Below are 13,430 nucleotides of genomic sequence, written 5' to 3'. Positions count from 1 at the left end.
CCTTATGAAGGCCAATACAAATACGATCTTGTACTCGAAGCAGCGCAGGAAAATCTGACCTCCTGCACATTAAACCAAACCTTCCTCTAAGGAGTGGGAGAGCATCCCTAAGGTTGCAGGGTGTGCAGTACCAGCTTGGTTTGCTCAGTTTCTATTACATATTTGATTGCTGTGTCAAGAAGTTGCTTCTTTCCTGATTTTGCCTGCATAGGCTGTTCAGGAGAGAAAAGCAGCTGGATCCCACCTTCTTCTGCAGCCTGGTACCTCATATTCAGTGCGTTGCACCTCCCATCTTCCTCTAACAGGAAGAGCTGCTGTTGTTATTCAGCCCTAATGTTAAAAAAAGGCATAACTTCTGTGACATAGCCAACATATTCTTGACCACCTACTGCTGTTGTTGGCAAAGATTGTCCAGACATTTCTGAGGTGTGTTGGTCTGTCTCCTTGATGGCTGAAGGAGACCCTAAGGTTTATTGACTGGGGACCTGCTACTGTGGGTTCTCTGAGTGGAAACAAAAATTCATAGTCATAATGCAAGATTTTTAATCCCGATTCTCACATAATCCTCTCTTCCTGTTTTTTTTTTTTTTTTTTTTTTTTTTTTCCTGATCCAGGCTTATACAAATAATACAAAACAAAGTTGTCATTCTATGTAATCGTTCATATATTTTAAACACCACTAGTAGGTAAACTGTGTTGTGCTGCATTACACATCTTGAATTACAAAATGGATTGGAAGGATTTTGGTGAAGGACCAGAACAGTGATGATCCAATGTGATGGAAGTAGGTTTTTTTGTTTTGTTTTGTTTGTTTTGCTAAATGGCATTGAAAGCGAAAGAATCAGTAGTTGAGAGAATTGTAGAGGTGGCAATAGGATATGAGTGAGAGAAAAATTCAAAATGGTATAAATTTTGTACTAAATCTGACATGAAGGACAACTTCCTCATATCAATAGTTTCACAGGTGTCTAGAATCCTGAGAGTGCAGAATGGAGGCTTCGATCTTAAATGAGCTCTTTTAGTTAATGGCAGTATTCCTGATGTTGTCAATACATTCTTGTTCATAAGTCTTTAAATACAGAATTCATAGCTGATTTCACAATACCGTTGATTTCTGTTGAGTGATACTTGTGATTTTCACTTTTGCCAGATTAGTCAAGCCCTCCTGAATTATCCAAATTGTGATCATGATCATTCTAAGCAGTAAAAATCTCTGCTTTAGTGTTGACAATTATTCTTTTACTTATTGTCAGGATTTTGGTATTGTTTTTAATCTGCTGTTCTCATGTTCCTGGGGAAAATCAGTGATCCAATGAATTGGCTGCTGGAAGTATTAATGCTTGTTGAACCTTCCTATTGAATAGCTGCACCCTGTGGAATGTGAAAAGAACAGGATGTAAACTAGAGGTTAAACAAGTTCCTGCTACTTACAACAAGTTCTCTTGTGCCTTGTCTGGCTGCCCCCATCCATTTCATCTGCCTCTGTGACAGAGCCATACAGTGAGTGTTATGCAAACAGGATGGACTTACGGAAGAAGGTTCAGGTGTGGTTGTAAAGCAAAGGCAGAATTTACTAAGAGCTGGCTGAATTTAGGCCATCTGCAAAGGAACTGTAAATGTGAAGTGGGAAGTTTCTGGGAACGTTTAAATCAGTACGATACAGATTTAGCACTGAATAGTTTTGAAACCATCATTTAAAGAAAAAACATGATCTGTGTGGGATATATTTTCCATCTTTAATTTATATGCTTGTATACAGAAAGTCTGATTCTCCTCATTCATCAGCTTTGTGCATTTTATCTTCATTAGCCCCAGTGAAGCTATAATAAAAAATAAGTGATTATAGTTTTCACATTCTCTCCTGATCTATGTATGCTTTGGAACATGAGTGAGCTCATCTCCTCTGAGATCAGATCCTGCTCCCCTTTTTGGTTTGCTTTGATTCATAGTTCTTGCCAAAGAAATCTGGAGGCAGATTTTTCCAGCTGCTCTTGAAAGGGTGGGGATGTATGTTATTAAAGAGATGTGAAGCATTCTGTCCTTCACTTATCACAGCCAGCCTGTTCCGAAGTGGGAGCTGTGCCTAGCTCCCATATTTTGATCTGTATAATTCCTGAGCTGTATTACCCATCATATACTGCAGTAACTCCTCTGTACACTCTTCATGTTTTCTGTGCATCTCCCTGTAAGGGGAAAAAGAGTTTATGACCAAATTTTAGTTTTGCTAACATGTAATATGACATATTACTGTTCTGATTATCATATTGTTACTCTGTTGTTGAATTTGCAGGGGATATCTTTGACAGAGGGTAAGAAAATGAGTGTTATTGTCCAAAAACGGAGACAACTGTGGTAATACCAGTAAAAAGATAGATAAGCACAACCTCTGTGTATATCATAGAATCATAGAATAGCTCAGGTAGGAAGGGATCTTAAATATCATCTAGTTCCAGCCCCCCTGCCATGGGCAGGGACACCTCTCACTAAACCAGGCTGCTCAAAGCCCCATCCAACTTGCCTTGAACACTTTCAGGGATGGGGCATCCACAACCTCTCTGGGCAATCCGTTTCAGTGCCTCACCACCCTCTGAATTAAAAATTTCCTCCTAACCTCTAATTTAAATCTATCCTCTTTTAGTTTAAAGTTATTCCATCTTGTTCTGTCATTATCTGATAGAACAAAAAGTTGCTCTCTGTCTTTTTCATAAGCCCCCTTTTAGTATTGAAAAGCTGCAATGAAGTCACCCTAGAACCTTCTCTTCTTCAGGCTGAACAGCCCCAGCTCTCTGTCTTTCTTTATAGGAGAAGTGCACCAGCCCTTTGATCATCTTTGTGGCCCTCCTCTGGACCTGTTCTAACAGATCCACATCCTTCTTGTGCTGGGTGCTCCGTACTGGGATGCAGCATTTGGAGTGAGGCCTCAAAAGGGCAGAGCAGAGGATGACAATCACCTCCCTCGACCTGCTGACCACTCCTCTCTTGATGCAGCCCAGGATGCAGTTGGCTTTCTGGGCTGTAAGTGCACACTATAGGCTCATGTTGAGCTTTTTGTCCACCAGAACCCCCAAGTCCTTCTCTGCAGGGCTGCCCACAATGAGATCTTCTTCCAGTCTGTACTCATTTTGGAATTGCCCCAATTCACGTGCAGCACCTTGAACTTGGACCTGTTGAATGTCCACGTGGTCCCACTTCTCAAGCTTGTCCAGGTCCCTTTGGATGGCATCCCTTCCTTCTGTTGTATCAACTACATCACTCAGCTTGGTGTCATCTGCAGACTTACTGAGGGTGTGCTCAATCCCTTCTTCTATGTCACTGATAAAGATATTAAACAGTACTGGTCCCAGGACAGACTCCTGAGGGACACCACTCATCACTGGCCTCCACCTGGACATGGAGCCATTGACCACCACTCTCTGGGTGCAGCCTTCAAACTAATTCCTCATCCAATGAATGGTCCCCCCATCAAATCCATCTCTCTCCAATTTGGAGATGAGGATGTCTTGTGAGACTATGTCAAAGGCCTTGCAGAAGTCCAGTCCAGGTAGATGATATCAGTCAGTCTTTCCCTGTCAACTGATGCAGTTGTAAGAAGTGATATTGCAGTTGCGATACAGAAGTGTTTAGGTTGGAAGAAACCTCCTGAAATCATCTAGTTCAAATTAAAGTATTCATTGCACAGCAACATGTAACAGCTAATTTAATAGTTCTTCTTAGAAATCTCCCTAATATTCTGTGTCTTGATAATGTGCATTAAGATGGTATTACTAAAATATTTCCTCTAAATCATAGGGAAGCTTCTTAATTAGATATATATTTCTCCTGAAATACCACTGGGACATAGTTTCTAGCATATTCCTCATTTCCAAGAAAAAGTGAGGCAAAATGTGTACTTAATTTTTTCTTAAATTTAAGCTAACAGTAGCAATGCTTATGTGGTAGGTATGGACTTCTTGGCACACCATCTTTAGTACAGTGAGATTGAGATTGATGTATTAAAACTGAGCATGTATACTGAGATACAGTACACATACTGGGAGGTAGCGGTCAACTGGTGGCTAGCAAACGTGGCGCCCATCTACAAGAGGGGCCAGAGGGTGGAGCTGGGAAACTACAGTCAGTCTGATTTTGGTGCTGGGGAAGCTCATGGAGCAGATTATCTTGAGTGCCATCACGCAATGCTTGTAGGGCAACAAGGCAATCAGGCCCAGTCAGTATGGGTTTATGAAAGGCAGGTCCTGCTTGATGAAACTGATCTCTTTCTGTGACAAAGTGACGTGCTTAGTGGATGTGGGAAAGGCTGGGGATGTGGTCTACCTTGACTTCAGTAAGGCTTTTGACACTGTTTCCCCCAGAATTTTCCTGAAGGAACTGGCTGCTCATAGCTTGGACTGGTATACGATTTGTTTGGTTAAAAACTGGCTGGATAGCTGGGCACAAAGAGTTGTGGTGAATGGAGTCAAATCCAGTTGGAGGCTAGTCACTAGTGGCATTCCCCAGGGCTCAATATTGGGGCCAGTTCTCTTTAGTATCTTTATCAATGACCTGGATGAAGGGATCGAGTGAGAATTTGATAACAGCACACAAAATGCAGGCAGCAGCCTGAATCCCAGGGGTTTCCTGTGGTATCCAGGTACTGAAAAATCTCTCTCTAGGCTGGTGGTTGCCAGCTGATGACGCACATCAACATCAGGGTGAATCAATATGGTCTCCCAGGCTTGCTCACTTTTCCCTTTTGTCAAATGTTGCCAGGAGCTGTTATCACCCTGAGGAGATGCAGCAGGGATGGTAGTGCTGCTACTATCGGAAACAGCTCAGACCCTTCTTGTGCCTTATGCCCCTTCATCCTCACACTACATTACTTACATATGTCTGGCTGTAATCGTAGTGCTGTGCCTCCTTAGAGGCTCAGTGCTACTGCTGATCTGGGGAAGGAGTTGGACATGGACTCCTAAATGATCCACTGGATGTAGGAGGGACTGGATAGCAACAAACCACCCTGCTTATCGTGCACCAGCATTTCTGAAATGCCGAAGTGTCTTCATCATGTACGAAAATATGTTTTTGTCTTTAAATTCTGTAGCTAAATGTAGATACCTTGCAACATCTAAATGCAGATACCAGCAGTAGGTAGTCCAGCTTTCCTAAATTAGATCCCTGGGCTTCATGTACAGCCCTTGCAGGAAGGCAGAACAACTTGAAACATCCAGAGGGAGCAACTCAGAGCTAGTCAAAAGCAAACTGTAGGCAGAGGGATGTCCCCAGAAGCTGCATCTTGATTTTACATACTTCCGCATAATTATTAGATCTGCTTAGGAAGATCATCTTCTAAGGACGAACAGCATTTACAGTACACGTATACAGTGTACCCTGGTTCCTCCTTCCATACAATTGCACCTTGTATTGCACCTTTATCTGCCTGCCTAACAGAATGAGAAATTTTATACAATTCCTGACTATATAACCTGTGTGCGTTTATTTCATTGTTTTTGTATATACAGTTCCTTGACCTCTCAAAGCAGCAGGAAATCCATCCACTGAGGCACAACTCTATCAATTATGGCAAGTAAGAAATTGCAGGAAATATTCAAAGTTAATGCCCAAGTGAAGTGCCCAGCTGTAAAGAAGTGTTGCAGCTGCTTGTCTGTATATAGGCTTGTCTATATATAGCCAAGGGTTTTGCTCCATACAGGTAGCCAGAAGAAGCAGAGGTGTAGTGAATGATACATACTAGCAGCGTGCAAGCAAAGAGGGGGGAAGAGGTAAGGGAGTGGAGGCCTTAAATTGTTGAATTTTAAGCTTTTAATCTACAAATGATTTAATTGTAACCAACCATATCCTGGGCTGTATCAAAAGAAGCATGACAGCTGATCAAGGGAGGTAAAGCTCCTCCTCTACTCTGCTCTTGTGATACCCCACCTGGAGTACTGCATTCAGTTCTGGGGTGCCCGGCACAAGAAGGATGTGGACGTATTATAGCTAGTCCAGAGGAAGGCCATGGCGATGATCAAAGGGCTGAAGCACCTTTCCTATGAAGGCAGGCTGAGGGAGTTGGGGTTGTTCAGCCTGGAGAAGAGGAGGCTCCAGGGAGAATTTATAGTGGACTTCCAGTATCCAAAGGGGGCCTACAGATGGGGAGGGACTCTTTGTCAGGGAGTGTAGGGATAGGACAAGGTGGGAATGGCTTTAAACTGAAAGAGGGAAGATTTAGATTCAATGTTAGGATTCAATGTTAGGAAGAAACACATCACTCAGAGGGTGGCGAGGCACTGGAAGAGGTTGCCTAAAGAAGCTGTGGATGTCCCATCCCTGAAAGTGTTCAAGGCCAGGTTGGATGGGGCTTTGGGCAACCTGGTCTACTGGAAGGTGTCCCTGACTGTGGCAGGGGGCTGGAACTAGATGATGTTTAAGGTCCCTTCCAACGCAAACCATTCTATTATTCTGTGATTCTATGATCTTACTTCAGGCACCATCTGTATGAAGAAATTGTGTCTGATAGCAGCGGAAGAGGCGTGGCCTATGATTAGCAACAGGGTCCTAGAAACTTCTAGGGAGATAAATAAATTCATGATAAATAAATTGCAAGACTAACATTAAAATATTAGTCTAATGTATATTGGAAAGATATGGGAGAGCATGCAGTATCAGTGGCATTGTTGCTTGAATAGGCCTGAGGTCTAGTCAGTGGATATTATATCCATTATAAAGTGGGCAAACGTGTAAACACTGAAGGAGATGCGGTAACAGCAGAGAGCTCTGTGACTTAATTTCTAGGAAGGTGGTACTGTTCTCAAGGGACTGTGACACACATGGTTAGTCAGCAAATTGGGAAATGTGGACCGCAGCCTGCTCAGACTTCCGTTTGCTATATATACCCATTCAGTTATTCACAACTGCAAATCAAATTATGCCCTTGCAGGAGGTAAAAATTAAATTTACATACAGACTCAGCACCTCTTAACATCTGTTATTTTCCTGCTGGCATATTTGCTCTAGCAGTGTACTGATGTCAGGCCACTGCCATGCACCATGTATGTGCTGAGCAATAATAGGAGATGGTGCAGATTCACTTACTTGTCTCTACTCTCCTCCCAGATCAGTATGACTTTTTCAAGTGTTGAATGAGAGCCAATCTGACCTCTCCTAGAGAGAGGACAAATCATCAACCTATTGTAACCTATACGGAAGTGATCAGTTATTTGGCATCTTTTGATTGCGAGGTTCATAAGTGTTTGTGAAAACTAGGAGGAGCCATAACAAGTTTCTCAGTGCCTGAATGAAAGCTCACTTTTCTGTTTGCTTAGTTCATAGTGACTGTGGTTCAGGATCTGAGGAATCATCCATCTTTCTCTAGACTTCACAAAAACTTATTTGGTTTGATTTCATACAGTTTCTCCATTTCCCATCCCTTTTTCTTGTCTGATTGGAAAGCTCTAAATTTGACTCCTAGAAGCAGAACACTTCACTGATGTGAACTGTAGCAGAATATGAAGGCAAAGGCAGAATTTGTTCATTATCGTCTTCATAGTGCAAGCTGTTCCTTTTTTTATTTTTATTGCGGAATCTCACAAAACAAAACCTTTGCTGTTTCTCTGAAATCTTTCACAAGCTTTGAGATTGTTTTTGAGGAAGAGGTATGGTGTTTAGATCTTTATTTTTAATATTAAAACAGTTTGGGTTTTTGACTTCTTGGCATTTAGATTTTCTTTTCCACTTGTCTTTATTTAATCCCTCTCTTTCTCCTCCTCCCATGTTTTGTGTTTTGTTTTGTTGTGTTTTGTGTTTGTTTTTTTTTTTTTTTCAAATTTACAAAGAAAATAAAAATTGATTAAGAAGAAAATGTAACTTCAGTGTCTCTGGGGTTCTGAATCTTATTTTCCATGAATAAACATGGAAACAAGGATCAAATAATATATAAAATTATAAACTTATAAGAAATGTAAATGGTATTAATTTCAGTGTTTTCCAAAAGGAGACTTAGAGTTTTCTCAACTTTATTCCAAACCCACTGTGGCTTTATTGTAATAAGTTTGTGTTGTTCTTCTGCTTTTTTAAATCTTTCTTTCACTTTGACAAAGATTTTGTTTGCATTTTTTGCTCTTTATGAAATACAAATTGCTTTATCATTCTTCAAGAAAAGTACAGAAAATAATGAATTGAGATTAAGTGTTAGTTATTCCCCCATGGAACCTGTCAGGAGTACAAAACTAGATTACAATATGCTGAATAAAGATCATTGAAGTATTTTCCCTTTGTATTCCAAGCAAAAGCCGCTCCTTCTGCATGCGTTTGTTTTGCTGATGGAGTATCTAAAAGGTTGTTAGAGCCCACAGAGGATTAAAGCCTAAGCAGAAACAGAGCTACCTAGAAATAGTCACTCCAAGATCACAAGTATTTTTGAGGGCTAAGAGGAAACCATGAGTGAAATGCATGGGGACATTCTTTGGACTTACAGTAAAACTCTATGAATTATACAAACTACCTTTGAATTACCTTCATTATAGAGTTTGTTTTTAGCAGAACTAAATCTGTGTCTGAGTCTTTGCGAAAGGAATTAAAAAAAAAAAAAGAAAAAAAAGAAAATGATGCACCTTGTGGTACCTCAAGGGACAGTTTTGCAATCATGCTGAGCCTAATTGATGAACATGTTGTGCTTGTGCTAGGTCCTCAAAGATTTCATAGCACGTCAGCAAATATGCTAATATTCTCAGTTTGGTTTAATATTACTTGGTTTGTGACAATGCTGTGGAACTGTGGTAAAACAACATGTGATTTAATTTCAGCAAGCTCACCCATGGAAATCATCAAACAGCCCATGCTATTACTGATACAGGGGCACCTGTATGGCAGGGTTGGATTAGACAAACAGTAACATCAGGTTTAAGTTACAAGAGAACAATTTAATGGATTTAAAACATGGAGCTTTGTCATTATGGGGAGAGAAAGAAGCAGTGAAAACTGCTGTGATTTCAGCTTCTTCAATAACTCTTGTTTACGAATGAGAAGAAATAGAAGAATCCAGCCTAAGGTAATAATGGTTAGCATTTGCTTTTATTCTTTAAAGTATGTGCATTTGTATGATATACCTCTTGTGTGGAATGATAAACAAATACTAGAAAACAGAAGACAGTTTGATCAATTATACTATTATCAATTCCATATATTTTTTTCAGGATTAATCATAATTTAATTTGTATTGAAAAGGGTAATTAACATGTCACTTTTTAATGAAAACATTAACATCATTAATGATGTGAAGTTAGTTAATGCTTACGTTTTTAAGTTGCAGGAGTATCTTACAGGTTTCTGCATAAATGTTAAAAGTGATTAACTTGTAGAATCTCAGAGTACTTAGGGTTCTGCAAAAGATTTCATACTGATCTTCTCATTTACATGAGAGGCTTTGTAGTTTATTACAAATTTTAACTTATATCCTATAAACAGCTAGTCTATTTCTTATTTTAGAGGGTGCTCTATAGAAAACTCCACTGATGGCACCGTTTAGGAAGCCATCTAAATGTACAAATGTGTACTTGAAATCAATGGCATTTGGGAAGGTGTTTAGTAAGTGCAATTATGAACTATACAAGGACTGGGAGATCTTGATTCCTCCACGCTACCATGCTAGCTTCTGCTTCACAAGAATAGACAGGTGTTTCCTGAACATTACCTCATTACCTGCAGACTGGTAGAAATAGCTGATGATCTTTCTTGAAAGAAAGATCTTGCAGGTCTTTCAGGGCTTCATAGGAAAGTGAAAAATACTTTTCCATCATGATAACGAACTTATTTTCCTATAATCTTTTTTTTTTTTTTTTTTCCCTGTGACTGCTCAATGTGTTTAGGAGCTACGTTTTGACTGTGTACCCCACTTGATTTAAATGAGCTTATCTGGTACATATCCAATTCCTGCTTCTCATGTGATTCCTCTTCGGCTTGTGAGTCCAGGAATAACCATATTTTCTGTTCTTGGAATAGTCCTAAGAACAGATTGGTGCTTTAGGAAAAAAAAATGTTTGAGCACTGATTTCTAGGCTAAGTTCTTTATTTGCCCAGTCTGTTTCCTAGAAATTATAATGTTGCTCCAGTCCTGGTGGCTTTAGACAGCCAAACAGTTGTTTGGAAAATCCCCATGTACCCAGATTCTATTTAAATTTGGTCATGGACCCTTGCTCTGATGTTAGAAATTATCTTTCAAAGTTTTGATAATTATGTCCTTAGCTACACAGTGCTTGATTTCCTCATATGTGATTGTTATTTATCTTCAGAGCTTTTTTACACCTGAATAGTATTATTAATTTGTTTCTCCTGTTTGCTAATAGCAGGAGCATATCCCAACCATGATAGGAATTATTAATAAGCTTTAGAGAAGCATCTTCATGGCAAATAGTTTAAATGTTAAAAAGGTGAATTTATCATTCACCAAGCTTTTGCACTCTTCTGTGGAAGACATACACTAAAGAAGTCAGAAATTGTGCAACTGTTTTTTCCATTTCCAGTAAATTTGCCTGTGTTGGTTCATCTGGTGCAATCTTTGCCCGAGTTTATGCACGCAAATCTTAAATCACCCATTTCCTTTTCACTGGTTAAGCAGTAGTGTTATTGACATAGTTCATATGCTTTATTACAACAAATAAAACAGGAATGATTTAGGAAACATTAACTGTATTTTCTGGCAACTCCAGTCACTTCAGGGACTTGTATTCACCGTACTTGCTTCAGTCTGCAGTGGCAGCATTTCACTTTCTCCATTGCAATGGTCAAGCATTTATGTAAGCCACTGCATGGACCTGGACACAAAGGGTTCAGTTTGTTGCCCCCTTGTATCTTTTGTCTTTAGTCAAATCAGTGGAATGACTGTAGGCAAGTAAAATGTTTTCAAACCAAATTTAGGATTTGGTATCTCTTTTGTTTAGTGGTACTAGTTCTACAAGGTGCATTGCAGTGCAGGAGGTGCACAGTGAAGTGTATAAAGAGCAGAATTTATAAGATCTAATTTTAGTGATATAAAATTTGAGGTACCTGATCTACATTACTTGCATAATCTCCTTCTCAAGCTGAGCGAACAAAAAGTCAGAGGCACTTCCACAGGGACCTTTGTTTACCTTGAACATTTAGGCTAAGTTGGAATGAATCTTCTTCCCACTCCAAAATGCCTAGTCCGCCACAGGGCAAGTTCTTTAATTACTTTACCTTTAATATTATTCTATTCCACAGAGATGTTGCTGAACTTAATAGGATTGTAGTTAAGGGTTTGCCTATGTGATGATCACAGCCAATGATGGCATCCACGAGGACTTTATCTACTATTGAACTTAAGCCCTCTAGTAAACTGTCAGAAATGGGTATTTTGTTAATAGTTAGTTACACAGACAAAGACCATAAATATTTCCTTCAAACTTAACAAAAATGCTTTGTAATTTATAGCTGAAACATTTTATGCATATTTTTTTTTACTTCAGATGACTGCACTTTTAACTTTACTACCAAGTTCCGGTCATGAGAATCCTGGCAGGTTTCTTTCACTTTGACAGTGTTGTTGAGAAATGTAAGAGAAAACCTTACAGTAGTTTCTTGTGTTGAAAAATTATTTGGTCCTCTTCAGGCATGAGAAAGAATGATCCTAAAATTTGTTTTTATTCCTCCATGACTTGACACACACCCAAAAATAATTGAATATGCTTACAAGAATGTTATAAAATAAAATAAGGAAAATAGAAAACATTATGAGGAACAAAAATAAGGAAAATAGAGGACATTCTTAATGGGGGACAATTGAGTGTATGACCAGATACATCCTTTGCTCCCTTGTATGTAAATTATCCTAGGGATGTTAATAATTTCTTAATGAGTTAAGAGTCAAAACCTGAGATAGGACAATAAGGCCCAGAAGGTTGTTGAGCTATGCAAAGCTGTCTTACACATCTTTTAATAAACAACATGGCTGCACTGCAAACAAACCAGAGGGAATATGGTGTACAGCTTTCTCTTACATACCCTGCCTCTTATATCTAGCACTGCTGGTCATAAGAGCAGAGTGCTGTGAGTGTCAGTAGTGGTACTTCCCACCTGTGTAGTACATGTACTTGATATCCACAGTGGACTGGACTGATAGCTTCCAGCATCACAAATTTATGTTTTCACACCACATTAGCTAAATCCCTTCTTGTGAACCTTTGTGAAAGCTACTCAGAAATGGTTGATATACCTGTGGGAGACAATAGCTGGAGTGTAACTAGCTGTATGTGCACACACATTCCTGCTTGTCTGTGTATGTTTGTGTGGGAGTGATTTAGGTTGAACACACTTGATGCATATTCGTGCTGTTTCATTTGTATTCCAGCACATGGCATCTCCATGCATTCCTAGGGCTAAACCTGCACTGTTGGCATGACAGCCTATGATGTTATTTGGCTAGACAATGAGAAGTTGTTTTTCTTGTATGTGAGGTGTAATTCTGGGGAGGATTTGTTGACTGGAGAGCTCCAATTTGGGGAAAATGGAGAAGTAGAAGTGATAGAAATGAGAGTGATTTGCCTTTTAGGATGGTGCACCTCAACAATAGTATTATGCAAGGGCATTGCTTGGACCTCCATGACTGCAAAAGAATAGCTGTTTGTCCCTTGACAGCTCTGTGGAAAAACTCATCCAGAAGCATCAGCAAAGGTGGCTGTCTTCTAGAATAGCTTCTGTGGGTGAGCATGTATTTCTTCTTTGTAAAGCCTGATTTCTGAGTGAAAATAGAGCTATTCTGGGTTGTCGACAGATTTAGAACCGGCAGGGAACATGCCATTCCTTGACTGTATGAAGGAGGAGAGCACATGGTATTTTTCGGTCTTAGCTATTCCCATAAGATGTTGGGGAGATAGGATCACTTCCACCAGTGCTCCCCCTCAAATGCACTACACCCAAATGAGGTAAGGGAAAGACAGGATGGCAGCTAAGCTCTATCTCACTATTTATACCAAAACGAGAGCCTCGTTATCTCACAGGTCAGAGAAGCTCTGTACTGATGCTAACAAGAACCCCAGGCAAAGGTGCCACAGTTTGGTCTTCAGTAAATGAAACGTCATGACCAATGAGAAATGAGTCCTTGAGGTATTAATCTATTTTCATTTTCCAAGCTGACAGTCTCAGTGACTAGATTTAACTCAATGTATAGCAAGGTCTCTGCGACAAGCTTTGAAAAAATATGATTTCAAGTGGTTTTTGGTTTCGCAAGCACACGATCTCAGTAAGAAAGAACAGACTGAGACAGCAAGGAGAACAGCCAATCCTGTTATATTTGTCTTTCTTATTACTGACTTGCCATGATAAATATGGAAAATTATATTTGGCTAGAAGGAGGTTGAGAAAGGGAACAGATGGCCACCAAAAGAATACTAGAGCAGCTAATAGTCACTGGCATATTTCCGGGATAAAAATTTAAATTT

This window comes from Aythya marila (assembly GCF_965140915.1).
Source record: "Aythya marila genome assembly, chromosome: 1".
NCBI lineage: Eukaryota > Metazoa > Chordata > Aves > Anseriformes > Anatidae > Aythya > Aythya marila.
Note: the sequence above shows the minus strand (reverse complement) of the source record.